The sequence below is a fragment of the Cygnus atratus genome, chromosome 2 (genome assembly GCF_013377495.2).
Source record: "Cygnus atratus isolate AKBS03 ecotype Queensland, Australia chromosome 2, CAtr_DNAZoo_HiC_assembly, whole genome shotgun sequence".
NCBI classification, from domain to species: domain Eukaryota; kingdom Metazoa; phylum Chordata; class Aves; order Anseriformes; family Anatidae; genus Cygnus; species Cygnus atratus.
The window spans coordinates 47,440,386-47,465,636 of NC_066363.1; the positions used below are offsets into that span (position 1 = coordinate 47,440,386).

The following is a 25,251-nucleotide window of genomic DNA, read 5'->3' on the forward strand; positions in this document are numbered from 1 at the left end:
ACCCGGACCAAAGCTCTTCTCTGTAGGTGTGCCAGTAAGAAGCCTCACCCTTCGGGGCCATAGCGGTGGAAGCACAAGGCACCGCAACACTCCACGAGGGCACAGCCAAGACCCCTCTCCCCACTCCCCCCACAAACCCCTTACACCACCCACCAGGGGCGCCCACCGCCTCTCTCCCTCTCCCCCGCAAGCCGTCCCTCCCCGCGCAGGGCCGTGCCGAGCCGCCCCGAAATGGCCGCCGGGGGGCCGCGCTGCGGCTGCCGAGCCCGCCGCCTGCCAGCGGCCGCCCCCTAGCTGCCCGCCCCCGGCCGGCACGGCTCAGCGCGGGCCCCGAGCGGCACCGGGGAGCCGAGGCACCGGCGGCGGGCAGTGGGAGGGCTCATGAGGCGCTGCGGGGCCGAGGGCGAACCACCACCACCAGCAGCAGCGGCTACCGGGGGCCCGGAGCGGGGTGAGCGAGCGGGGAGGCCGAGTAACGCGGAACGGCCCGGCCTGGGGCCGCTTGGGGGCCGGGGGTGGTCGGGGGTCCGGGGGAAGATGTGCGTGTGGCGCTGCTTTCGTGGCAGGGTTGTCCCTGCAGCCCTCTCCGAGCGGTGAAGGTGCTGGGCAGGGCGAGCATCGCCGGTGAAATGGGGCCTGTGGGTTATTTATGGGTAAGGGGCTGCTGCCAGCCGGGGGGACCCTGCTCCCAGGGACGGCTCTGGTAGTCCCCGGGGAGGGACCTTTAAGTGCTAACGTGGCTGTCTTAGCGGTGAGGATTACGGGTATCTCTCGGAGGTATGCCTCTGTGTGAAATGAACGAAGGATTCCATTGTATTTTTTAGTGAGCCTGAGGTCTCGGTGTCTGCTTTGCTTTGGAACTGACCGCTTTGAAAGTAGCGCTCAGATAAGCTTATTTTTGGGTAAAATTAGCAAACAGAAGGAAAAGTCTGAAAAATGGAGCATCTGTTACAGGGTAGTAGTCCAGGCTTCTTTGTACGAAGTCCGCTGAGTGGACGCTATCCTGGAATCCATAACCTTATTTGAACCTTGCAGTCCGCTGAGATTAAATCAGGGGCATAATGGCTTTTGCAATCAGGAAAGCAACAATAAAAAAAAAAACAAACCTAAAAACAAAACAGAAACCCCAGCGGTTCCAATGACCAGTCTGTGTATCTGTGATTTGCTGTTGTGTGTTGTACAGTTTCATGGGCTGTGAGTGAGGCCCTTGCTTCTGTCCATATGGGAACTGAACCCCGTGTAAGTCAGGTTGTGTCTGGCAGGGCTGGAGTCTCCATGAGAAGTATGTTGTGTTCTCACACCCCAGGAACCACATCCACAAAGCTGTGCCTTCTCTGAGGCGCTGTAACCTGTTTTAATTGAGCCAGAGCAACCCGTGCTGACAACAGATAAGGATCATTTTGGCAGCACATATGAAAATTATATTAAACCGTGATTACAGTCATTATTCTTCTGCTTTCCGGTGAGCGTCATTATGAGGGAAGGAAAAACAGAAGCGTAAAGTTCCTAATGGAAGTCAAGAGTTTTCAGCGTTTAGTGGGAGCTAGTGCATTAAGAGAAGATCAGACAGCTGTGTATGTGGATAGAATTTAAATTTCTGCTTAAGTAAAACAGAAGTTTCTGTCAGCTGCGTGAATGGACTCCCACTTGACAGTGGAGTTAAGTGCATGGTGGATGACAGCAGTAGGGTCTCTCTGGATGTAGGGCAAAAAACCCTAGCCAAGCAACCAACAAAAATCTTTAGTTTGTAACTGAGCCCGGAGTCTGATCTTGAGCGCTAGTTAGAGCACCAACGCTAAGGAAGTATTAACATGACTTGGCACACATATGAATAAATATGTGTGGTGCTCCATGTTTGATCCATATATGGGTAAAATCCCAGTGAAATCTGAGGTTGTTGCTACAACCCCTGATCATCTGACTAGTTTAATCCAGAGTCCTGAGCAGCGAAGCAGTACCAGCATGTGATCTGCAAGTTTTGCCATGCATATCGGTAGATGTTAACTGGGCACTTTATCAGCTTGCATAATGCAGATGGGAGCTGGTGCAATTGCCTGCAGCAGGGAGCAAGATCAGATGGAAAAAGATTTGTCTGGAACAGTTTAGAGCTCCTGCCGGCAGGTTCCTGGTATTCCTCTCTGCTGCAGCTCATACCTGAGCTCCTTGCTGCTTTGCATGTTCTCTCTCCTGGAACAGGTGACCAGCTGCTTCCATTGAAGCAGTTTGATCCTAGCCTTTCCATGTCCTCTGAGGATTTTGAGTTCTGAAATGTTCTAGCCAATCTACGCTGGGACAGAAGAATGAGCTTGGAATCATACAAATCAGAGCAGGCTAAATGTTTCAAGTGTACACTTGATCAATACTACTGTTTCTTCTTGTCACTATATAAGTATGAAACTGATGCTGGGAAGCTTCAGCATTTTTCCTAGTACATCTGCCATGATAATAATTTCATGCAAGATTTATTTATATTTAATAGCCTGGTAGAAAACGTTCTCAGAATGAGTGCTGTTGAGGCAGCATCTGCAATATCTAAAGGCAAGAAGTTAAAAGGAAAGCTTTCAATCTTTCTAAAAACTGTACCCATTTTTCTTCTTAATGATTTCCTGTGTTTGTTAAAAGTCTCCTTGTGAAGTGGGAGGTAATAAAGGGAAAAGCAACATATGAGTTATTTTTTTTTTTTGCTTGCTTGCTTTTTATAAGTCTGTATCTTTCCCCAAATAATTTTTGATTTCCAGGATTGGGGTGGTTTAGTGCTCCTTCTACTAGCATCAGTAGCATTCGTGTGACATCAGTTGTTTCGTGTTGCCTGGATGTTGTACGTTGTGTGTGGTACTCAAGTCACGGCTAGTGGCATGTTTCCTGTTAGTTTGCAGAAATGCAAACAATGTTATTTGCTTCCAGTTGTGAAAGAAATAAAGATTGTTCAGTTTACAAAAAGATAGAGCCTCCTCTAGTAAGTCTCCAGTGTTAGTCTGAGTGCTTCTTTGGTATCACTTCTTGAATAACCCCCTCCTAATTCTTGCAAAACCTCCTGTTGCTCTCCTGTGCTGTGTGTTTTCATAACACTTCCACATTAATGGAAGAACAGATAGACCAGCATGATATGAGATGTACTGGTAACTCAACTGTGGGAATGGGAGCTGTGTGTGAGCCTGCCGCTCAGAGGGCTGTTGCTGGTCAGCTGTTACAGCTGGTTCTGTTTCCCGTCTGAACTGTTCATGCCTCCAAACGTAGGTGGCAGTTCTGCCTCTGTAGAAAGCTTAGTGACACCATCAAGATCACGATTAAGGAATAAAAGCACTTAAATTGCTTGTAAGATGACCAAAGGCACAGTGGCATCTTCCTGTGTGCTGGTTGTGTTCCCTGTTTCTGCTGTCAGTGAGACTTTCTTGTGCTGTGTGGGTGCTGTTAAAAGGAATAGATTCCAGCCTGTACACCAAGCGGCTTTCAGAGCTGATGTAAAAATGTAACAAGGCGGAGAAATACTTTCTGGTTACTAAATAACAGCTACTGCATCCGTGTTGTAGACAGCTCAGTGTTGGAAGCTTTGTAATTCTGGAACTGTAAAACTGGTTTGAGCTCTGCCATGCCCGTGCTGTGAAGGTATGTGTTTCTGAGTCATGTTTGTACCATAAAAGCTCCATGAGCAATGCCATTGCCTCCTTGGAATGCTGCACTTGTGTGGAGGGCTCGCTTTTGTGGATTCAGCTGTGGGATCAGGGCTGCTGGGAGAGAAGAATCTAGAGAACTGACTTCCTCTGAATTTAGGGCTCTGTAAGGGACCCATTGGTGTCTGTCTCAAAGCCTTCCTGCTTACCCCGGTTTAACTGATCTAGCTTTGTGAGTTTACAAACACTCTTATTTTACTTTATAGTGAATAATGTGATGACCTAAATGAATTTCAGGAGTTTGCTGTTAATATTCTTTGTCTAAAACTGTCCTTTATTTGAACTTTGGTTCATCAATAGTTCTCTTTATAGTGGAGCCTATTGATTACAGTGCAAAAAGTCATGCCAGATAGTCATCCTGCTTATGGGTGTCCGGCTAAGAGGCTTATTGATAGCACAAACAGATCAGCTCAGAGATACCTCTTAGATTCGATTGTGCTGGCAGATTTGCTCTAGTTAAACCAGTTAGTGGCTCTACTGGGTTCGATTCTTGCCTTCGTTCTGCTTCTCTGGGCAGGGTTGTTGTCTAACCTTGCAATCCATTTAATGCTGTAAACCCAACTGATGTGACTCTTAGCTGTCATGTTGCCTTGTGTGTGCTCTTTCTTTCTTTCTTTCTTTTTTTTTTTTTTAAGTTTTCTGATGTCTATTGGAGCCCTGTTGGTTTTGCTTGCATTTGCAGCAGAACTTAAGAGCACTGTAGGAGTCAGAGAAATAGAAGGAAGGAAATGTGAGAAAAGCTCTGCTCAAAAGCTTTTGAAAAGTTTCATTATTGCTTGTTTTGACATAAGACCATGTGGCTGCCCAGCAGAGCAAATTTTCCTCTGGCTGCAGATTCCCTCTTCCCCCCCCTCTGTATGACAGTGTTGGGAAGCAACTCCGCAACTTAGCAGAGAACTGTTTTTAAGGTTAGTTTTTAATCAGATTGTCCATCCGATCTGACCCAATCCTTTGGGCAGCTGAGTATGTCTTAGCAGTGAGGCAAAGGAAGCAACTGGAGTAAGTGGCTGAAGCTGTGGTGCCAGGTGGGGAAGTCTTCAGTGAGTGTAAGCTGATTATGAAACTGCTACGCTCTGAGCTCATCCAAACCAGTTGCATGTTGGTAGATAAGATGTTAATGTTAATACTGAGGCTGAGAGTAGCCTACCAGGTATTTGTGTGCTTATGGAATAGTCTTGGCTCCCAACAACTGTATGAACAGAAGAGGGAAATACTGAAGTTTTTAGACTATACCCGTACATTCGCCTTTGTGATACAGAATGAGAATATCCTTAAAAAGAAATTTGAGTATTTTCATTCCACTAACTTTCAGTTCAGTCTGTGTTTCTGAGTACTCTTTCCTGAGCAAGATGCCCATAAATTATAGTTTCTGTTGTGAATAATGCAATCCTCAAAATTTCATGTGTAAAACAATATCATTTTAAATTTATAAAGCAATACAAAATAATTTGAAAAAAGACCATTTTCTTTCTGTCTTCATAGTTTATTTGTTCGTAGCAGACTTCTTTGGAAAGGCTTTCTTTTTTAAAAACTCATACAAAATCAGTAGAGATTTTTTTTTTTTTGGTTTGGTTTTGTAACATCAGCAGGTAAATATTACTCTGCATAGACCATAAGACCAGAAAGAACTAGTAGGTGATACAGTTTGATTATGGAAACTATGAATACATGGCTCCATGCTGAAGTGTTTTGGCCCATGCATAACAGTCTAGGAGGATCTTATGGGAGACATCATCAAAGGCCTTACTGAAGTCAAGGTAGACAACACCCACTGCTCTCTCCTCATCTTAGGAGCAGCTCATTCCATCCTTATCAAGTTGGTCAAGCATGACTTCCCCTTGGTGAGTGCATGTTGACTACTACTAAGGACTTTCTTGTTGTTCATGTGCCTGGAAATGGGTCCCAGGATCAGCTGCTCCTCACCATCCTGGGACTGAGGTGAGGCTGGCCAGCCTGTAGTTCCCTGGGTCTTCCCTTCCTTGCTCTTTTTGAAGATTGCGGTGACATTTGCCCAGTGTCCTCAGGTGCCACGACTGATCAAAGACTATCAAGAGTGGCCTCGCAGTGACACCTGCCAGCTCCCTCAGCACGGGTGGGTGCATCCCTTCAGGACCCATGGTCTCAGATATCTCCAGTTTAGTTAGGTGGTCTCTAACCTCTTAACCCTCTTACAATAAGGATGCATCTTCCTTGCTCCAGACTTTCCTCCTGCTCTCTGGGGCCTGGGATTTCTGAAGGTCAGTCTTGCAGGTAAAGACAGACAAAGAAAGCATTGAGTCCCTAAGCCATTCAGCAGCAGGCCCACTTTTCCTGGTTTTGCTTAATCGCTTTCCTTCCTTTTGCTTATTTACCTACAGAAACCCTTCTTGTTGCCTTTGACATCTCTTGCAAGACAGTTCTTGGTACACTTTGTGCTCCTTACCCTGTCCCTGCATACTTGGGCAGTGTTTCTGTAGTCCTCCCAAGTTATCTGTCCTTGCTTCTGTCTTTTTTGTGTTTGAGTTTGATTGGTCTTCAGGAAGGGATTTTTTTTTTCTTTTTTGGGGGAGGAAAGGGGTAGTGATGTTTGTTTTACTTTGTTGGTGATTTTTTTTTTTTTTTTTTTGTCTGACAAGTTAGAGTCATACTGGCCTTACAGAACAAGCTGCATCTAGCCTTTCCTAAGTTGAGGGAAGTTTTCTGCTCATGGATTTCTGAGAAATGCTATAACATGAAAAGCAGTCCTGAAAAATCTCTTCAAAGAATATGTAGAAACAGTAGGGGGATGCAAAGAACGTCAAAGATTAAACTTAAAGAAAATGTTAGTGTTTTTCATATTTTTCCTGCAGATAAGTTAGTCATCTAGTTTCCCACCTATCTTAGAGTAGTTAAAGGAAAAACCTAAGAACCACGCCCCATGTAATAATTCTAGTGCTTGGAATTGAAACATGGAGAAACTGCTTATCATCAGTTTTCAGTACAGTTTATGATAATGCTCAGTTGATTGGTCCCGTTCTGTAATAGAAGCCAAAGGTTAGGAAAATCTACTTCATACAGTAGAAACATTTATAGCGTACAGGGGAAGAATGGGAACTGTGGTACGTGGAAGTAATTGCGTGCACCTCTTGGAGGCAATAAGGAGGTTACTGTAAGTTGCAGTCAATCAGTGCCCCTCTGTGTTGCATATTCACGTAGTTTATCCTGTTTAAAGGCAGGTGCTGGTAATGTCATACTGGACTTCAATTTCATGCAAGTCAGGACTTTCTGTGAATTTTGGTCACAGCAGACATAATTTGGTGTCTTAGAGAATACTGAGGTACAGTTGTTTGAAGAGAAGGTGTGTGTTTGTTTTTTTTTTTTAATGTCCTCTTGTTACTCATTGACCATCGCCTATGGGTAATGGAGACTTTTCCACTTACTGTCTGTGGAAATGGAGCTATGTTACCTAGAAGCCCAGTTTAACTATCAGATACTGCACGTGTGTATGCTTTGGGGGAGGAGGCACCTTCCACTCCTCCGCAGTATGCAGAAACCTTGCAGTTCAAATCCATAAAAACATAGTGCCCCAGTGCTTCCTGTGAAGTGAACAGAACTGGATGACATTGGGATAATGTCAAAGTCCTTTTGTTTGTTTTAAACCTCTCTTGAATGGGATTTCTTTCTCTGCAGCTATTGCTGATCACAGTAGTGAGAATGTATGGGCTGTTGATGTAATGGGGTGAGGAGGAAATCAGTCTTTGATATTACAGCCTCTTCTGGATTTTATTCTGTAGTAAAATAGTCACAAATTGCACTGCTTTCAGAAAGAGAGGGTAGACCTCTGTTTTGTTGTGGTAATACTACGGTAATGATCATTTCCAGGAACTTATGGGCAGGATGGAGATCAGTGTTTACCAAAAACATTACCTTTGAGGCTTTGATCCTGTAATGAATTCTGCAAACCTGCATGTGTGAAGGTCACGGTGAGATCAGTGCCTTTACAGCCCTATTTCCTGAGCGTTATGTAATCTTGTCAGGTGGTAGAGAAGCATTTATGGTTTGATCCGGTGGCTTGTGCTTGACCTGAGAGCCATAAATTTCCAGTATAAAGCAAGCTGAACTGAAAACTCTTCTTCTGGTTGTTTGAAATGTGTATAACCTTTGATTAGTTCTGTATTTTACCCTAGCATTGTAATCCATAATGGTTTTCTCAAAAATCTTATTTTGCAGGATATTCTGTGCTGCTAGAATAGAAAGACTGAGAGGGGTGAGATGCTGCATGCACCTGGCAGAACACAACCTTGTCCCAAAGTCCAAAGCACTTTCTAACTGCAGTCCTGTTGGATATATGTTATGCTGTCACTTTTTCTGTAGAGAACATTAAGCTCTCTGTCGCAGTCCCTTGTACTGCTTTTATCTACTCAACGAGATTTCGTTTTGGAGCTGTTGCAGACTTCAGGCAAATGCAGCTTCCTTAAATACTTTGCCCTTTTGCATTCCAAAAACATTCAGCATAAGCTTCTAATGAACTGAGATTGTTTAAGTTCTCACAGGTCATCACAACTGGTCTTCTCGCACTGTGCCAAGGATGAAGGGGTCAGTGTGATCAAAGCACTTGATCAAAGTCCTTCAGGAATTGCTGCCAGTACTAGAACTAAATCCAGTTCTGGGGCATCTCTGTTAGAAGCCTGTCAGCCACTCAGATCAGCGGGTTGGTGTGCTCCTTCTGGTATTAGCTGTTCAGGACCTCACAGGGCAAAGTATTTGAGCCAAGCAGTTTCCTCAACAGGCATTAGAGCTACACCTACCTTTGTTTTATTTTTTATATTTAACACTACTAAGTTTAGTAGTGTATATTACTAAATCCTCCTACAATGGGAGAAACTCCAGGTGGGCCAGGCCCTTCTCTGGAGAGTGCACGATTTGTTCGAGGAATTGGAGTGCATTTTACAAAAGCTTTACATATTTACATGTCTGGCAGACAGGTTGATTAGGATAAGGCAGTGGTTTTATTACAGCAGTGATTTTAGTGAAACATGTATGTTCTTTTTGCCTTCAGTAAAACTGATGGACTAGTGAGGGTATTGCTCTGAAGAAGGTTGGTGTTAAGGGCAGGAGGCTGGGATTTTCACAGGCTGGGAGCGCAGCACATCCAGGACAGGGTGCCATCCCGCTTCGCTCGCTGACTGTTGTAGATAAGTCAGTCTCGTAGCTTCTTTAGCGTGATTACCTCTCCCCTCCACAAGTAAACACTGCACCCATTTTGTACCGTTTACCAGCTTTCGGAGGATACCTACTACATATTGACGTAAAGGAAGAAAAATGGCCCATTTAGTTGTTAATGTCTCCCTGTAGTGATACACTACCTAGGAGGAAAGAGAAGAGAAAAATAACATTTTTGACTTGAAGCGTCTGGACATAATTTTGTTTTGTTTTGTTCATGGGGATATTGCTTTTTTTTTTTTTTTTAACACTAACATTTAGATAACTGCTCTTGTGGAGTTAGTAGTATGTTAAAACCTGAGATCTTTGAGTGTAAATTGAAAGATCAGAACCAGGTATGGTTTGAAGGGAATAAACAGAATCAATGATTCATGGCAGACGCCTAACTCCAATGAAAAGTTTCTGAGTCCTGGTGGAGCAGGCAGGTTGATACCACTGCACTTTGGGTAAGGGTGCTGAATATATTTCCAGAAAACAGAGTGGATTTCCTAAAGTCAGTATTCATTATTTTATTATAATCTTATTTCATTCCATGAAGAGTATTTGGAATCTTATTCCTCTTCCCAAATTATTGTTGAAGATACCTAGTGGCAGAAAATGCATCTTAATGGTAAACAATTAAATGTGGTTTTAAAAATTTTTTTTTGTTTGTTTTTTTTAAATCCCCAAATGGTATGAATACAGAATGTTGATGTATGTGAATATTTAGAGTAAGAATTCAAAACTGGAATCAGTTTCACATATTTACTAATGTAAAAGTGATGATTATTTAAAAAAAAATCACGACTCGTTATCTGGTAGACAGAAGTTGCAATTCAGGTGGACAAAAAGTGGTTCTTATTGTTCAACATAATTAAATTTTTCCTTTAAAAACAAAACAAAACCCTTGGGGTTAGAGCTGACCTTCCTTCTTTCTACCAACTGACCAGATGTATTGGGTTTGTAGGTCTAGCGCAGCTGCTCTACCAGCACACACAAATTCAACAAGAACAAAATGTCTCTGGGCTCCTAGGCTGCCGGTCAGTTTTTCAACTACAGTTTCATATGACTCCTGAATTCACCTGGGTAAATGGAAAAAGAAACCTTGGTCTCCTTATCTCCAGAAGATGCCATTGCCGTCAAGCCTTGGGTAAATGGTTTGTGTAGGTTCTGTGAATTCTGGCTCTATTACTCACATGGTGGTTTCCATAAGTCCTGCAGTGCCCTGGGTAAGCTCGTGCAGCTGTTACTGAAAATACTGATGGTCTGAGTCCCACCAGGGGTTGCTGCTCTCTCGGCACTGAAGCTTAGAAGACAGCATTACCACGCCAATATTTGAAAGTCCTCAAAGCTTCATACAGAAGTGGGGAAGTGACTTCCTAGAACCGGTAAGAAGTAAAGCCAGGAGTGGTTTAGTGGTTTGTCTCTTAAGAACGTGGTTTCCTGATGCTACCGAAGCTGCTGAAGAGGGCAGCCTTTCTTCCTCATCCACACCCCTGCCTTACACACCGGTTCCTGTATGGCCTTGCCATGGGTCAGCTCAGAGGGCTGATTGAAGTGAAAACTCCTTCAGACCAGTCTCTTCTTGGCTTTTTCTGCCCTCCTCCTGCTTTCAACCAGGTTTCGTTCCTCTTCATGCTGAGCTGGAGCGGTGCAACTACCAGGGTTTGCCTGAGGAAAAAGGAGCGATGGAATATATGGCTTAAAGGTGTGTGGGAGGGTGAGGGTGTGCTTTTAGGACAGACGATGCTACCAGGAGCTTGGGGTGGCTGGGAAGCACCTACAAAAAGCTGTGCCTATGCAGCCATGATATTTATTTATTTATCGCCAGTTTGTATCCCTGACCTGTTTCTCAGTGAGTTAGATGGGTGTAGGAGATGGCACAAAGGCAAGGCAAGACTGTGCAGGCAAGGCCTGGCTAGTTGTGTGGGTATTTGCTTTCTTTTACTAAAAAAAAAAAAAAAAAAAAAGAGCAAGCATCATTTTAATAATCTTGGTTAGCAGAATTGCCTGGGGAAAATTGAATACCCGGTCCTCTTTCTGTTATGTGAGATAGCAGATTAGCACTAATTACCTCATCAAGAAGGCTGAAGAGGAAATTCCTAAATGCACCTAGCAGCAAGCTTATTGTTTTGATCCTGTGACCAGCAGGAAGAAGTTGATGATAAAGACATGCTATAATATTGTAGCAGGAGAAATGAGTAAGAGGAAATAGGAGGGGCTGCACGGTCAGGAGAACGATTGGCTTGTGGCACGGCTTGTAACAGACACAGGGCTGTGCTCTCCTGTTTGGTTCTCAAACTTTTATCTGAAAAAAAGGAAGATAAGCAAGCAGTCATTGCAATGTGGGTAATAAAAGATTTTTTTTGACTTAGCAAACGCTTAGATGGGACAGCTATGGAACAGTTATTTCCAGCTCCAGAACTATGGAAGGCGTGGAATTAGAGGGCTTCAGCCTGTTCTCGCTCTGATTTGAATCCTACTGCAGGTAATTAATTCATTTCTCTTCTGACCAGGACTTGGTGGTTATTGTTTGCCTTGGAAACTGTTGTTTGCTTCACGATAGAGAGGTGACAGTGCAGCGGTGTGGCAACTTGGAATTGAGTGTATGTGAAACTAAACAGTAGACCTGGGGGACCGTTTTTGTCACTGCATTGTTCGGTGGTATTATCGGAGTCGCTGCTGGAGAGGTGAAAGGACTTAACTCTTAGGATCTCAGAATATTAAAGTATGGGGCGATCTTAAAGGGCTGTAAGGATATTTGCAAATATCTCCTGAATTCTGATATTTTGTCTCATCTTTACTTTTTTCTCTTTTTTTTTTTTTTTTTTTAAACCACATAACCATATTATTTCTCTAGCATTGACTTGTGTGTCAAGTATTGCAGATTTTTGTTTCATCTCCTCATTTAAGAGGTAAGAGAGAAACGGGCAATCTCTTTTTTCTCTGCAGGGAGTCAGTTCATTGTTTGTAACTTTCTTAGTAGGAACTAGTTATGTGGAGGGATTCGAAAGAGAAATTAACAAGGTTAAATGGAACTGATAAAATGTCAGTAAGGGTCTTATTTAACTCTTAAAAAACTGAACAAACACCAATTTGAATAACTATATTTCTTTTCTAAATATATTTTTGCAAGATATACTGAGATGATGTTGCCTAGGAAGACTGGTTCCTTATGCCAGATTTTATAATAAACCCCTGTTTATATATAATAAACCCTGTGGCTGTGGTGGTTGAAAGTTATACTAAACTGTCTTCCCTGTCTAACAAAAACTTGATAAAGTACCTGTTAAAACTGATCTGAAAAAAAGCATTTCTGAACAAGTAGACTGACTAATCTCTTGGAGAAAGATTTTAGTAGGAGTTTACGCACTGATATTTACAGAAGCAATGCCTGTCAATTATGAGACTCAGCGGACAGCCATGTAACTCGGGAATGGTTCCTTGAGTAAAGTCTGGATTGTGAGGTTGCTGATGACCAATTCATAAATTTATTATTAGTATTTATTTAAATTTTGTCTTTAGGGTTGTCTTTTCTCTTTTGGGAAATGATGGAGGAGGCCAACAAAACGAGCCTAGCTGCAACGTAGTGCACCATTTACCCCCTAGAAAGGTAAACCAGGCTCAAATCACAGTGATTATAGTCGTTACTTGTTGCTTTTTGTGTGAAGATCAACCTTAGTGTGCCTGCTCTGAAAAAGGTAGAGGGGAAAGGCATCTGGTCATAGGGTATTTGGTTGTGTGGTGTGTGTTTTGGTTTTTAGGTGGGGGAGTGGAATTTGGAAGGGTCCATTACATTACAAAACATGGTGGTTGGATCAAAATGGTTTGGATTTTGTTTTGGGAGCCTGTATTGCTTGTCTGGGCTGTTCTGCTTTTTAACTTGAAAAAATAAAATAAATAAAAAAAAGCCCCGCATTGCTACTGCTAGGTACAGTAACGCGTCTGGCCAAATATAGTTGGTATCTACAGTACCTCAGCTATGGAGACAGAAGAGTCTGGAATCCTTGCCATGGCAAATGTATCTCTGAATCACAGCCCCTTGGATCTTGCACCCTGCAATATATGGACCCTGTTGAAATGTCAGCAGCTGCTTTCGCATTCGTGGTGCTGACAATATGACCTTCAGGTTAAGAGATCTCCCCTGACGTGAGCTCTGCCCAGGGTATGTTTATTTTACTCTGTACGGAGCTTTTGTAGTTGTGCTCTTCCAAGTGACCACAAAGCAAATGAGAGTAGAAACAGCTCTCTTTTCTGCACTTGCAAATAGCTCTTGGAATACTTCTGTACTGACACTTGTACTTTTTCATGGTGCCCTGGGGTACAATAATTAGTGGTAAACCATGTGGGCAACTTAAATAAAAAGAAGGCATGAAAAGGAGCAAATGTATTTCTTGGCAGCCCTGATGCCAGCTTTGGAGCAGCTCCTGTTTGCACCTAGATGGGTGGGTTTGCAAATGTGGGAGTTTGCTTGGGAGATGGTGCAGATAGGAGGGCAGAGTTAGTCTGTCAGCCTGCCTCAGCTCAGTGCTGGTAAAAGCCACTGAGCACAATGGTGTTATCTGGGGTATTCTTTTCCAAGTTTTGTCTCTTGTCTCCAGAGCATGCCCAGCTCAAAAATCAGCACAAAGCTGTAATGTCAATGTGGTAACCATTTGTGTTAACTATTGCCTTCATATTTATTTAGGGTGGGGGGATATCAGCTGGCACAGGACTTAGTCATAGTGGAATAGCTGCTGATTATTCCATGGTGTGTGCTTCTAGAGTTTGTTACTCTGAGCTAAGTTTAGCCAAGTGACTTTCAGCGGAGCCTGTCACCTCTTTTTGTGAGTGCTCAGCTGGTGTGAACAAAACTGCAGCTCTGAACTCCGAGGTTCTGTAGGGTAGGCACTGCCTTGGTAACAAAATTGTGGCTTGGGAGGCCTCTGGGCCACTCCGTGGCTACATATGCCTGTGATCTGATCTGATTTATGAGCTTTGTGATTAGTTTATAGTGTTAAAACAGCTCCAGCATCCACCCCGTCTTCCACATGCGGAGGAAGAGGCGGTATTTCAGCAGTGCTGTTGGAGACGGATTTTCACAAGGATGGGAACTGAGCCAAACCGGAGTTATTACAGGTTGAGGTAACTGTATCTATCAGTGACTGCACTTCGCAGTTATACAATGTTTGCATTGTGTCTGTCTTTGCTTTAATCACTTTTCTCGCGCCCTGACCTCCTGATTTTTCAGTTTCCTGAGTAGCAAGAAGCAAGTTCTATCAGAACAACTGCTTAATGAGGTCCGTGTTAAAATACTTGGGAAGGGAAAACTTTTTTTTTTTTTTTTTTTTCTGGAGAAACTATGACGTGTTGTGTGGAAGGGCATAGCATGCAGATGGTCTAGACAGCGTACGGATTAAGAGTCCTGGCATCCTCCAATCAATACCTCGATCCTGTGAGTAGAGAAGAGCTGAGTGCTTGTAAAATGTGTGCAGGTGCTGTTGTACTGAATGGAGCAGTGCGACTGCAGTGCACATGGTTAAGGTCTTTGAAGTGCAGAAGGGCTAAGCCACCTGGAAGGGCTTCTTGTTTCTATCCACTTTTTGCCACGCGGGACTTTGGAGCTATAGCATGCGCCACTAGGGAGAAGGGGATAAAAGGGCCTGGACCTACAGCAGGCAGGGAAACAAAACCTGGAAAAAACCATAGTCGAGTCCACTCAGAGCCAGCAAGGCTGAGCTGGTTTGGGTAGGAGAACTTTGTTAGTTCTCTGCGCCTCTGGGAGATTACGCTTGTTTTGTGAACAGCAGCCTCTCCTGCCACGTTGAAGGACATCAGGTATCTTATTTGTAGTTACTGTATCTGTTACACAACCAACAGCAGGGCAACAGACTTCTTAAATGTGTCTGATGTCAAATGTATTTTTAAAGAGCAGTGTAATTCACTGCTGTTGACAGCCCAGCCCCTTGCCACAGCCAGGGCCAACACTTGTGACACAGCTGTTGCTGCCATGGCACCACCGTTGGCTCCCCAGCTGCGGTTTAAGGTGGGAATGGAGCGGTTTTGCCTCATTTGCACTGTCAGAAATCTGCAATGTGATACATACAGCCCTCTGTGAAGGGCTGGGACTGGGCAGTTGTGTGTTTCAGGTATTGCTAAGGATTCATGGGCAGCTTGGTGTTCGCTGAGGCCACATCTTTTGTATCTATGGATGCTCCTCTACTGTAGGTTCCTGTTTTCCCCCTTTGTCCTAGTTCTTGCTAATGTTTAGATTTTGACTGAAAACATGGGGCAGTTTGCTTAGTTTCTTGAAATATATATATATATTTATTTATATATATATATATATATATATATTTATAATAAGGAAGTCAGAAATAAGAGCAGGTGTGTAGTTTAATAATTTACCTGTGAGACCTGAGAGGAAAAAATGCTACCTAGTATCTACCTTGATCACAATGGCTCTGAGGGAAGTTAGGGGTTAGGTAGAGGGCTAGTAGAGAAGTAAGGCACAGAAACATACGTACAGTCATGTGTCAGTTGCCACAGCCAAATCAATTACGGTTACTGGGCTGATCTTGTGAGTTAGCCTTTCTCAGACTTCAATGCCTTATATAAACTAAAAAATAACTTGTTCTGTATTTTCTCTTTGTTTTCTTTGTTGTTCGCTGATGTGAGGAAAATTAAGAATGGTTATTTGCTAAATGGCTCTTACTTTAAAATGAGCCAATATTGTTGAACAGTGTGGGAATTTGTCTGCTTTTGTGGTTGTTTTTTTTCCCCTCTGTCCCTCATGGGAAACAAGAATGAAAACTTTGTGTAACGAGGCTGTTAGTGTCACATCTTGGTGCTTTATAGCAGACCGATGAAATGGGCTGTGCTCGGAGCTCAGCATTCACACTCTTGTTCCAGTGGCTGCAGAAATGTGCTGAAGTAGCCGCCCCTTTGTGCTTTGCCAGGGGCTACCCGTGGCTGTGCAACACTTTGCTGCTCGTATCGGTAGTGGTGCTGGTCGGTTACTGGGCCAGGTCCTGCCTTCCAGGGTGTGCCTGCACACACTATTAAAAAGTAAACCGAGCTCATGCCTGTTGACTGCTGGAAGATACCAAGGATTTTGTGTAGATGACAGTAAAGAGGACAGGAGGTAGGCTGACTTATAATGCAAGACTCAGGCAGTGCTTCCCCACCTAGACATTGCTTTCCTTGTTCCCACCTTCAAGTCCTCTGTACCGTTTGCTAGCTGCGCCCCTTAATACTTGGTAATGCCCAGTGTTAACTTGAAGTGAGCTAAAACGTAGTTCCGTTTCCTGAGTTCCTTGCTCTTATGCCTTTTTTTTTTTTTTCTTTGAAACGTAACTTTGCTGTTCTGTAAACCAGCTTTTGAACATCTTTAAAAGAAGGCAGGGAGAAACATTTATTTCTAAGTTAACTAAATGAGCTGGAATGGAAGACAGTCATTAGATTATATGGGGTGGAGGAAATGGATGCTGGGACCCTCGGTGATATGGTTAAGTGCAATTAAAGCGTGTTGTTTCTAACCCTGGATCACTGAGACTTGCAGCTATTTTCTTGAGTAGCTTCATTTTCTGGAATACAGAGTGAACTGGTAAGCTAGAGTTTAATGAAAGGAGCACGGGGAAATCCTATGGAGATGGTCACTGCTGAACTACCTGAAACGTAAGCATTTCCACATGCTTTCTGTCTTTGTTCATTTGCCAATGCAAATGGAGTTGGGAATGAATGGACACGTCCAACTGTTGAGCCTTTTTGAGCTCTGCCTGGGCTGGGGGCCGGTGTCAGGAACAGCCACGTGAGTCCGCTGCGATCGCTGGACTGAGGACACCAGCTGTGCTATTATTAGGGGTTTTAAAGTCTGTGGCAGATGTTCTTAGGCCCTCTTCCAGCCCCCACATATGGTGCAGTGGAGTACATGGAAAAAGAAACGTCTGACAAGGAGTTTTTCCATGCAACAAGCAGATAATTTTTTTTTTCCCATGCAGCTGGGCATGATATTTTACATTAACTTGCATGAATCAAAAATAGTTTGAAGTATTTGAAGAATAAAAAAGTGATTAAATGAGAATAAATACAAGTGCCTTGTTTGGAAAGTATGACTTACGGGACTAGCCACGACTCAGGTCCTCAGGTGTGCGTGTTCTGCAATTTGTATGTTTGTTTTCTGATTTCCTTTGACACTGCCAATGCTGTATCACAGTTCGTATGCGTATAACAAAAAGCTGCTCCTGCTCTAATATTGTATGTGTAAGTGGTGAGGCATAAGATGAAATGTAATACAGGGGAAAGAGTTATTAACAGTGTGAGGATTACAATATGTGGGAAGAACTGCTGTTATGGTAGTACAGCGCATAGCAGTGAGAGAAGTTTTTCCTACCACAAAAAAAAAAAAAAAAGAAAAAAGAATGCATGTCTTGTTTTAAATGTGTGATTTGTATCCCCTCTGGAAGTCGGTTAAGCAGTGTAAAGTATCAAGTATCCTGGAAGTGTAAGTCACAAGCTGCTTGGTCTTCTATGGACTTCTGATGTGCTTGGGGTTGTACAAAATGCATAAGGGGAAGGTATCTACCAAGAAGATTCACAACTGACTAAATGGTAAAACAGAGGTACATGAGGAGCTGAAAAATGCCAGGTATTTATAGTGGGTAACAAGTATGTCCCTTTATTACTTGTATTACAGATTTTTTTTAACAGTGTAATCACGTTGTTGCTAAGCAGGACAACATAGTTCAGACAATTCCCTGAGCATCATCTTTTCCTCTCTGTCATTAAAGTTTATTGGTGTTTTTGAGCTGAAACAGCTGAGATGCTGCAAGTGGTATCCTGTGTTAAACATCAGATACTGTGTTTTCTTCTTTGTGTGTTTTTATTTTTATATGGCCATCTGTCAGCTCCCTAACTCTAATCAGACAGCTCCCTCATACAGGAGCTGTTTTTAGTATGATTAAAGAGAACAGTACCCCAAATAAGCAATGTAACATGGAATTATTTGGGGAGATTTCATGTTGTTTTTTCCATGTATTTTCTCTGGGCATCTTTCTTTTTGGATGTTACAGGTACAGACCATATAGCTGATCAGAAAATCTGAATACTCACTTTCTGTCATTGGCTTATCTGACACTGACTAAACAATGATGTGAAGCTGAAGTTTTGTTGTTGTTGTTATTTTCCTCTTTTCTCTTTAAGTCAGTGAACCAGGCTTTTAGTCAGGTGCTGGGACCCATCTGTAGGTGCATATTTCTGGCAAGAGGTTCATCTCTAATTCCAGTTTGAATGCAATTGCCTCTCTTGACCTCCCCATCCCCAGACAGTTAACCTCCCTACTTCCCAGTAATGGTGTTTTACACCACTGGGGAGACCCAGATGGTTCTTCTGCACCGTCTGGTGGGGATGGCCTGAAGAGCTACGTGCCTTTGCTTACTCCAACGTGGAGAGCCGTGAGATGTGACCCCAGAAGTCTTGCTCACGTGGGTGAGTGCTGTTCTGCAGATTCCACCCCATCGGTTGCGAGCACTGCCGTAAGCGCGCACCAAAGTGAGCTGGTCTGTGCTCTGGAACCCATCTTCTGATGGCTCAGATGGGTAATGGCAAGGAATCAGCAGCTCATTGGATAAAATTGTGACAGTCCATCCAGCCACATAGCTCCCATGAAAAGAACAGTGCCTCCTGTGTTACTGAGATTACAGTGCAGGGCCCAGAGAAAATTTAAGAAGATTAGTCACGGCGTGTTGCTCTAAGTCTGACTGCTTAATCAGAAGGATTTTTTTCCTGAAGATTTCGTTGGCAAAACCAGAGAAAATCGGCATCTTGATCAGCTCCAGGGGCTTATTCAGAGTTCTGAAGGCTTGGAGCAAGTGAAGCCATGACGTGCTATCGTGGCTGGTTAGAACGTGGCCTTCCCAGGGAAGAGATGGGCTGTCACTGCTGCATGAGGGGAGGAGACCGTGGTAAATACACTGGTGATCGCTGGACTTTAAAGCAGTTCCTTGGTAGGTGGCGGGCCTTGTTTGACTGGGATCCAGCATTTAAATATCGTCTTACAGTATCAACAACTTTCTGACTGGGAAATAATTGCTTGGATTAAAGTGCTCGAGTTGTGCACTGAGAGTATTAAGCCCTGGTCTGAGGGCCCCTTGTCCCCAGTGGCCATATTCTGAACTTCCAATTTCCTGTGTGCGAGGTGAGAGGGAAAGGAGAAGAGGATTTGTTATAAACGTGTTTCAGAAATGCATTTTCTCCTTCTCCCCTCCCAGAAAAGTGCTAGAGGAAGCAGTTACCCATGTCAAATCCTAACTTGGGGGCTCCCTGCAGCTCCGGCGATGCCGTCAGTGATGCTGGTTCACATACGTCTTCTGGCAGAACACACTTCCCTTGCAGTGAGTTCAAGCTCAACAGTTGCCAGCTACATTTTAATTTATCTGTGGCTGTGTAATGCTTTAAAGATGTGGATTCTCATGTGGGTGTGTATCTTTGTGGGTACATGGATCAGCCCTTCACAGATGAAAGTGTCATCCTCTCACTAAACATATGTCTTAAATCTATTCTGGGAGAACATAGAGGTAGAGGAGCCTGCTAGCCAATTCACGCTCTCTTCAGTCTTCATTAATATATTGTAAATACTGAGGGATGATAGCATTAGGGGTGTTTTGTTTTTGAAGGTTCGTTTTGTTAACTGACAGAACGATAGATTAATGTATACTCCAGCTCCTTGGGTGTATTGAAGATGGGCTGTGATTTTTGTATTACTTTTGGCTTTTTATTCAGTAGGCCTGATGCTTCTTTTCGTTGCTGTCGTACAGTACAGACTGTGTTCTTGCTTCAAGTCAGCAATAAAAGGAGAAATTTATGCTCTAAATGAGTGAAGCTCTGAAAAAGCAGATCTCTCGCGCTCTCCCTCCTCCTAGGTTAAAATTAGATCTGCTGGTCTGACAGAAAGGGGCTTACTTTTCTTGCTTGTTTTCCAACTGTCGAGCAGAGCTGTAGTCATGCTGCACAAAGCAGCAGCATTCCTGGATCCTTTTAATGATGTATTGAGAACTTCATTGCCTCCCAATTTAATGAGTACAGTGAGTGTATTCACAACTAACAAGGACGTGCTCATTAAACAGCAGTAAGTTAACTGTCCTATTCTCTTCTAGCAATCTGATTCATAATTAAATGGTGCCATATCTGAATACAACGCTGGGTTGCCAAATGGAGAGGTTAGATGGTTTGAGAGTATGCCTGGTTAGATAAGATTGTTGAAGTATAAGTAATTTAGCCTCACTTATAGGGCCAGTTTCCTTGGTGGGGGCTTTGTGTTTTGTATTTTTCCAACCTAGCAAAACATTTAGATTTAAGCAGTTAGCCAAAGCATTAACTTTAATAGTCTTTTAGTTTGTAAAGCTTCCAGTTTTATATTCTGTTGTATTGTACTGTTGCTGTTGTGTAAATCCAAAGTAGCCAGCTGTACTGATTGGAATCACCAGAGTGGAACTGAGAGCACAACTGGACCCTTAACTGGCGTAAGACTGCTGCATAAACTCGATCTTAGAGTCCTGATGGTTAAGTTATGCCATTTAAAAACTAAAGAGATTAGCTTGATATTTTGGATTGGCAGATGCGAGTTGGGTGAAGGGTTATGCAGCCCAGAAGCATGGAGAAGCTTGTTCCAATTGTCCTCAGTGGTGTTAAAATAAAAGTAGTAAGTGCCTACAGAAGTTATCTGCACCCAACAGCACGCTTATTTTGATTTTGCATGGAACCAAGAGTAAGAACAAACACCAAGTATTTGTCTTTGTTCTTAATCTCATGTCTGTTCTGAAGTATTATGGTTTTCATAATTAAAAGCACAACTTAATAACAAATTTGCCGGCAAAGGGAATCTGAGGCTGAGGGAGGGATAGCATGCATACTCTGTCTGCTTGTCTACTGGCAACTTCCTGACACCGTTTTGGAGGCTTGTAGAATAATCGGAATGACACCAAGCCAATTCTTATTTAGAAACAGCTCACAATCTATTCTGTTTGTGCTTTTTTTTTTCTTTTTTTCTTTCTTTTTTTTTTTTCAAACTGGCTTCCTAAGAGCCACGCAGTCCTTGGTACCTGTTTGCCATATGGAGCAGCAGCTCCCGTGAGGATGGAGGCAGATGTACCAAATGCCTAATGCAGCCATCTGCAGCTGCTGCCTCTTACCACGGGCTGTCTGTACTTGCTCTGGTCTGCGTTCCCCAGCCAGTCCCTGCAGCAGGTCCCTGGCATGGATGCCCATCGAAGTCTATTGAACATATGCTGAGTTTTCTAATAAATAATCATTGAAGTACCTCCTTTTCTCTTTTCCTTAAGAGCAGTCTTCATTCAGATATGTTGAGCGGGCATCATTGCACTCGTCTTTTGCATCAGTCCTGTTGACAGTAATGGGAACGGTAAGGCTCCTTTTCAGTGTAAACTTACTGCTTTGTTCATGCTGCTGTGTGTTGCAAAACCTACACATGAATTGTTTAAAGTAATTCAAAAGAAACAGACCTTTGCACACTCCAGCATATGGAAGAACTTGTTGGGTTGTTGTTGTGTTTTTTTTTTTTTCTTGTGTGTATGCTTTTGTTGTTGATGCATTTTACATTTGTTTGTTTGTTTAGTACTGTGGTTTAGGATTGCCAGGGCAGAAAATAACTGTTTCAGGAACAAGCTGCTTTTATTTTACTCTTACTTCTGAGGTTGAATTGCTTTGACTTTTTTAATACTACACCACAAATCTAAATTAGAGAAGGAGGAGGAAAGTGGAAACAGTTCCTATATTACGGTGCTCACTTCTGTTTTTGCAAAATCTTTCTAAATTCATCCTAAGCGTTGTATGTGTTGCAGTTTAAGATTTTCTTACGGTAGCCATATAACCTACTTTATACTTTTGATATTAAGACAGTCTACTACTCTGCCCATTTGCTAAGAGAATCTGTTTGCTGACTGTGCTGGGCATCTGGAAAGCTGATAAACGTTCTCAGTGTTCTGGTTCAGAATAATAATTTATGCTGCCTACGTACAGAGTTTTTAGAGAAGCTGCAGGGGAAGGATTTTGGGTTGAACACATACTTGCTTGTGTGGGTGTGAAATAGCTGTATAGGGGATATTCTTCCTTGGAAAACAGTGCATGTTTTTTTTCTGTAAGCTGTCTTGCCACATCTGTTTAGTTTGGATCTTTCTACCCACCATACTGGATAACAGTTACTACAAAGTACAAGCTTTTGTTACCTTGCATTAGTAAAAATGACACTAGTTGTTAGCACAGACAAACTATCCTCTTCCTCGATCTCTCTCTAGGTTATTTGGAAAAGACAATGACCTTTTTCTTCCTCACCACCAAGCACAAATAGTACTGAAAGTTATATTACATATTTATCAGATAAAATTGTTTAGAAAGGTTGAGCTGAAATACACTGCCGGTAAAGGAAATCAAAAAAGCTTGTGCTTTGCACGTAGGGCTTATTATGAGTTGGTCCATAGCAAATAGGCTATCAAAGAAGAGATGTGCCAGGCTGTAGATTTGGCAACACTGCAAAGGTATTTGAATTAACCCATGAAGCCGACAGTCCTGAGGATACACAGCGAGTAGACGGATGGTGTGGGTCACGCAGTCCTGGACTGTTCTGCTGTGGTGGCATCATGTTTTATGGATGGGCAGGAGGCATCTAGTTAATGCCTTGAGGCTTTTGAGGTCTTACGTTATCAGCAAGATGACCTTTCTTTATGAAAGACTGTTGTGTGTAAGCAGCACCAAATAACCACTTGCTTGTTGCTAATAAAGGTCCCGTGTTTATATTTTTGCAAAATCTGGGGTAACGCTCAGGTGTCCAAATCTGTCTCCTGCTGTTCTTCCTTTCGTAGTTATCTATTTGTCTTCCCATCCTTCAGGAGTAGAGAGGATCTCACTGGGTGTACTGCACTTATATTAAGTAGAATGTGCTTTGGGATTTCTACATGCCTTTTTGTTACTGTGAATCAGGGGAAATAAAAAGAGGGGGTGGTCATTCAGGAACGATTTACCCAGGTACTATACATCAGTGTCTTCATGGAAACTACTTTTTCCCAGTGAAAGTTGGTGTTCCTGGTTCCTTTATTTAACAGCAAATTAATTATTTAAAGATGAATAGAGTAGAGTGCCTCTACAGTGTGAGGTGTCCTGATTTGGCAATTCACATCACACTTGCATAAGCACTTTTGCATGGAGCTGCTCAAAATACATAGAAAATAATGACTTGTATTTCAGAATAAAGGCTGCCAAATACTAAACCTTCTATAATTTACTTGGATTTACTGACTATTTAACAATGACACAGTCTGGCAAAGGATAAATAGTCTTATTGTTTGTTCATTGTTGATTATAGTGTAGGCAAATCTTCCTGCTGTTAAAGATGGATGGGCAAGACAGATGGAAGATGGCAATTACATGCACTCACTGGAAAATCTGGGAAAAAGCATTTCTTGAAAAATTCTTAATTCCCAGAAAAAAAGTCATTTTTTTTCTGAAAAATGAACGAAAATGAAAAACTGATTTTTACAAGATACCTCATTTGCCAGGATTTTAGGGAAACGTGGAAGAAATTTCACTTGTACACAAAGAGTATGAACAGGAAATCTTTCTTCTGTCTTCTGCATGGTGGTGAAAACATTTTGCTCTGAAATTTAAACCTTTAAATTCCATTTCCATCCCCTGAGCACTGAAGTGCTGCATTCGTATATTGCTGTGTATACTGAAAAAAAAAAATAATAATATCCCTAACCGTGGAATTCACTTCTAATAGCTTGGGGGTGGGAAGATGTTTTCTTTGAAACAGAAACAGGTACAATAATTGGCTCAGATTCTGGGTTGTATGAAATATTTTCTCTTGTTATTACTTTAAATCTCTTTATTTCACTTTTGGGCTTAAATCTTATTTTTCCCATTGCAGGTATTTGTGTGCAAACTTAAGATGAAATTTAGAAATGCAGATGAGAGCAGGGCTCCATTTGCAAATTTAAATTACCTAATGAAATCCACCGCTCACCATATGGTGAATTTCAGTCTGCTGTAATCACAGCCTGATACTCATAACAGTCCTTGTGCTTTAATATGTTAAAACTGCATGAGTCAGGGCTGTCGTCAAGCAGGAAGCGGTGGTGTGAAAAGGCACTGGGAATATCTGCAGCTCCACTGAGGAAGCAAACGATGGTTTATATATCTTGAAGGCTGGACTTTGTCCAGGCATATGGTTATGCTCAGTCATGAACTGGAGAATAATGAAGTGATTGAATGTAAATCAGTCTGAAAACATGCACGAGAGTAAAGGATTTCTATAGTAAGAAGACGGTCTGAAATGAGGAGTCTTTTTTTGGATTGGAGTTGGGCTGTCAGCGATCAGACGTTTGATGTAATAGGGAGGACTGTAAGTAACCGTCAATGTAAGTGTGAGCCTTTTGAACAATCGCAGTTGATTTTGTTATTTTTTAAGAATCTGGGTAGTTAGACAAGATGGGGAAGATAACTTCAACAAGCAGGATCAGATGAGAAATGCTTAAAATTGGGTTATCCTTTTTTTCTTTTTTTTTTTTTCCTTTTTGTCTGAAGGGGTATCTGTTTTGAAGAAGTTTTTGCTGGGAGGGAATTGCATTCCATAGCTACAGTGATTCAAATGTTTGTCACTGGTGTGGACTTCCCCTTAGAGGATGAAATTTATGCATTCTTTGTTTAGAAACAGAGAACTGGATCAGTCCACAGAGAGAGCTGCTGCTGGGAGAAGAGGTGGCTGCAACTGCAAACTTGTCCTGGGTGTGAGGAGACAGGAGGCGGTCTGAGAAGAACAATTGGGATGTCTTGCAGGAGAAATTAGGAAATAAAATTTCTCATTCTTAACGAAAACTACTGAGCAATTCTTTCCAAGTTCTTCACACTCAGAATTTCCTGAGGGGACAGCCCATGCACTATATAAAAATGTCATTTTGGGGAGGGCAGAATTTGTGACTATCTGTGTCTTTTAGGAACATAAATTCAATGAAACGGGGCTTAATTTGTGGGAGTACTTGTGTGACTGCCAGATGAGCTCATAGCTCTGTTTGTCTATCAGTGTGTCGAGACTTGCAGCCTTTTGAAATGAAAGCATTTAAAAGTGCTGCTGTATGTTTTTTCCTGTAGATAAGTCTCACTACTTTTTGTGAAAACTCTGGCAACATTCTGTGGTGCTTTCATGCTCGTATGCGTTTCCCTGGTTTTGCTTATGATGTTTGAGGAGAAGCTTTGCTAACATGTATTCCCTTCAGAGGATGTTTGCATACAGTTGTCTACGCAGCTCTGTGCTGAGACTAAAAGATTTGGACATGGTTAAAAATGTTGATGTTGTAAAATGTATTCCGAAGATCAAGGTTTTAATGTAGCAGACTGAAGAGAGGAGTAGTCTGACCCTTTCTCTTTGACTCAG

General features: G+C 42.5%; 1 protein-coding gene across 3 annotated transcripts in view; it reads left to right on the forward strand.

The window, feature by feature from the left end:
- The first annotated feature begins 282 nt into the window (after positions 1–282).
- The window catches only part of TRAK1 (trafficking kinesin protein 1), a 131,417-nt gene continuing 106,448 nt past the window's right edge, over positions 283–25,251 (forward strand). For 2 of the 3 annotated variants that reach the window (XM_035549909.2, XM_035549929.2), the window contains exon 1: positions 283–451. The gene's annotated coding sequence lies outside the window, so the exon portion shown is untranslated. Of the gene's footprint in view, positions 452–23,934; positions 24,239–25,251 lie in introns of those variants that run through there. The other variant, XM_035549907.2, reaches the window with a different exon arrangement.